The 3,679-nt window shown below is 46.5% G+C and overlaps 1 protein-coding gene across 1 annotated transcript in view; it reads left to right on the forward strand.

The window, feature by feature from the left end:
* Nucleotides 1-2,629: 2,629 nt before the first annotated feature.
* LOC138349577 (multivesicular body subunit 12B-like) overlaps nt 2,630-3,679 on the forward strand; it is a 36,013-nt gene continuing 34,963 nt past the window's right edge. Inside the window, exon 1 of the mRNA XM_069333362.1 lies at nt 2,630-2,651. The gene's annotated coding sequence lies outside the window, so the exon portion shown is untranslated. The remainder of the gene's footprint in view (nt 2,652-3,679) is intronic.

Below are 3,679 nucleotides of genomic sequence, written 5' to 3' on the forward strand. Positions count from 1 at the left end.
CATAAGGCGAATGATATCAAAAGTATCCGAGTGACCAAGAATTCTATCGAGGGACAGGTGACCGCGAGGGGCGGTCGGAAAGCAAAACACGCTCGTCCTGGAAGTCAGGACATTCAAGTACATGCACGACCGTAAGAGGGACAATAAGGAGCAGGACGGCGCTCCAAGTGACCATGGGTTAAGCAAGTATGGCCAATACACAACCTTGCCAGAGCTGTTTCCCATCGCCGGTTACAGTGGTAGCAGGACGGCCACGAGGAGAGAGAACATTTAAGAGTGCGTAGTTTGTTACCAGTAACAGACGACCAAGAAGCCTACTAACGGGCAAGGATGGAGGAATGGATAACCGGGTAAAAGTCGGAATATGGAATACCTTTACGAGAGATGGGACAAGAGCGGACAGCTTCCGCACGCTCATTTAAAGACACCAATATGGCTGGGAACCCAACAAAATTCTACCGACTTAAATTTACTGTGAAAAAGAAACAGCCAATGCTGGATCTCGACAACTACTGGATGAACCGGATTAAAGGACCCGAGAGCCATGAGGGCACTACGCGAGTCAACAACAACTACAAAGGGAGACTGACAACGAGAAAGCAGGAGACGAAGAGCATAGAGAATAGCATAAAGCTCCACTGTAAAGATGCTAGTCTCCGGAGGTAAGCGACACATATAAGTGCGATCAGGAAAAACAACAGAGTAGCCAATACCGTCTGCAGACTTAAACTCATCAGTGAAGACAGAAATGGAGCGGGAGAAGAAAAGTGCCAACGTAAGTAATTATCAAAAGAAGGCACCAAACCGGGAAGGCTATGTAGCAACATCAAATGCGCAGAATAATCAGCGGGCGCTAAATATCACCAAGGATGCCAATACGAGAACAAAAACTTATAAGGCGAACGATATCAAAAGTATCCGAGTCGCCAAGAATTCTATTGAGGGACAGGTGACCGCGAGGGGCGGTCGGAAAGCAAGACACATGCTCGTCCTGGAAGTCAGGACATGCACGACCGTAAGAGGGACAATGCAACTAAGACAATAAGCAGCAGAGCGGCGCTCCATCAAGTGACCATGGGTTAAGCGAGTATGGCCAATACGCAACCTTGCCAGAGCTGTTTCCCATCGCCGGTTACGGTGGTAGGAGGATGGCCATGAGGAAACACAACATTTAAGAGTACGAAGTTTGTTACCAGTAACAGAACCAAGAAGCCTGCCAACGGGTAAGGACGGAGGAATGGATAACTGGGTAAAAGTCGGAATACGGAATACCTTTATGAGAGATGGGATAAGAGTGGACAGCTTCCTTGGCGGCAGCATCCACACGCTCATTTAAAGACACACCAATATGGCTGGGAACCCAACAAAACTCAACCGACTTAAATTTACTGCGAACAAGAAACAGCCAATGCTGGATCTCGACAACTACTGGATGAACCGGATTAAAGGACCCGAGAGCCATGAGGGCACTACGAGAGTCAACAACAACTACAAAGGAAGACTGACAACGAGAAAGCAGGAGACGAAGAGCATAGAGAATAGCATAAAGTTCCGCTGTAAAGATGCTAGTCTCCGGAGGCAAGCGACACATATAAGTGCGATCAGGAAAAACAACAGAGTAGCCAACACCGTCCGCAGACTTAGACCCATCAGTGAAGACAGAAACGGAGCGGGAGTGAGAAGAAAAGTGCTCAAGGAAAATGCGTTTTAGAACCGTAGGAGGGGTAAAAGCTTTAGTGATGCGGGTGAAGGATGTACAAAACTGCGGAAGGGGGACTCTCCACGGGGGCAAAGAAGGAACAACACGAGGAGAAACATTAGAAACCCGAACGGAAAGAGAATCCTGTAAGCGAGATAACCGGACAGAAAGAGGGAGGTGGTGAAGAGGAACAGGAACCGCAGGAGGGGTAAAAGTTAAAGCACGACAGAGGCGAGAGGATGTTGTAAGGACTGCGCAAGATAGTGAAGACAGTAGCGTCACGGCGGTCCTGGAGAGAGGAAGCCAGTGTCAACATACAAGCTAAGGACGGGAGTCAAACGAAAGGCACCAGAACCGAGGCGCAACCCAGTATGGTGCAAAGCATCAAGACGGCGAAGAGTAGAAGGAGAAGCAAACGAGTAAGCAGGGCAACCATAATCGAGCTTAGGCAGGACGAGAGAGGAATGTAAAGCAAGGAGAGTGCGCCTATCCGCTCCCCAAGAAGTATGGGACAATACCCGAAGGAGGGTAAGGGCCTTGGAGCACTCAACACGGAGGTAAGAGATATGGGGAGACCAAGACAAACGAGTGTCAAGGAATAACCCCAAAAGCTTCGTACTCAAGGGGATGATCATAAAGTGACAAAGGGACGGAGAACAACCCGTTTCCAAGTAAGAGTCATGACACAAGTCGTAGTAGTAGAGAACTTGAAGCCATGATCGGTGGCCCAGAGGAAACAGTAGGGGGGTGCCAATTACAGTGGAACACCGGTTTCAAACTCTGTAAGATCTAGATAAAGGATGAACGAAAGACACCAGAGGCAAGAAACCTGAGGATGGTGCAGAGCATCAAGACAAAGGTTCGAGGATGAAGCTGTGACATAAGTGAGGGAGTCGTAGCCTAGTTTAGGCATGAGAAGGAAGGAGTGCAAACTGAGGAGCCAGTTTTGAAGGTAAGTGGTATGAGGCAACTAAGACTAGTGTGTGTTTTCCATGGAGTGACAAGGTGAGGAACTACATGCTTCGGTACCAGTAACAAAACATATTTTAGCTGGGGAGAACTGAATGCCATAATTGGTAGTGCAAAGGGGCACTTGATCAAAAGTTGTAATGAGGTATGTGCATTTCAAGGGTTAAGCCTATCAAAAGTCAATGTACATGAATAGGATAGTAGAATACAGTACTGAAATTCATATCTAGAAGCATTAGCAATAACATCTAATAACCGAACCCACATATATGAAGGGAAAGTGGCAGCATTTTGGTGTATCCTGGAACCTCATAAGTAAAAAAAAGAGCGAGGATGCCATTATAATGCAAGAAAATAGGCAAGATGTAAGTAAATAAAGTGAAGCATGAAAATCTAAAGGCAGCTCTCTGCAAGATGAAAGAAAAATTAAGAGAAAGGAAGTACTAGTAATTATCGAAAGAGGGCACCAAGTCGGGGAGACTGTAGCACCATCAGAGGTGCAGGATATTTAAAAGATGCTAAATATCACTAAGGATGCCAATACAAGAACAAAAGGAAGTGCTTGCTTGCTCTCTAATTCTGTTTTTACTTAAGATTTGCACCCGCCCCCCATTCCATCCCAAAGCCATATACTGATCCCTTCCAAGTGCTACTGTAGTCGTAATGGCTTGGCACCTTTTCCTGCTCGTTCCCGTTCCCTTCCTGCTTTTTCTTTTCCTTTCATCTCAGGGAGCTGCCTTGAACTAGTTTTCATGCTTTACCTTTCCATTTAAGACTGGCAGAGGCTCTATTGTTGGCTTTCAGTACTCACCTAGTTATACTTGCGGGGGTTGAGCTCTGGCTCTTTGGTCCCGCCTCTCAACCGTCAATCAACAGATGTACAGGTTCCTGAGCCTATTGGGCTCTATCATATCTACACTTGAAACTGTGTATGGAGTCAGCCTCCACTACATTATTTCCTAATGCATTCCATTTGTCAACCACTCTGACACTAAAAAAGTTCTTTCTAAT

The sequence above is a fragment of the Procambarus clarkii genome, chromosome 29 (genome assembly GCF_040958095.1).
Source record: "Procambarus clarkii isolate CNS0578487 chromosome 29, FALCON_Pclarkii_2.0, whole genome shotgun sequence".
Taxonomy (NCBI): Eukaryota; Metazoa; Arthropoda; class Malacostraca; order Decapoda; family Cambaridae; genus Procambarus; species Procambarus clarkii.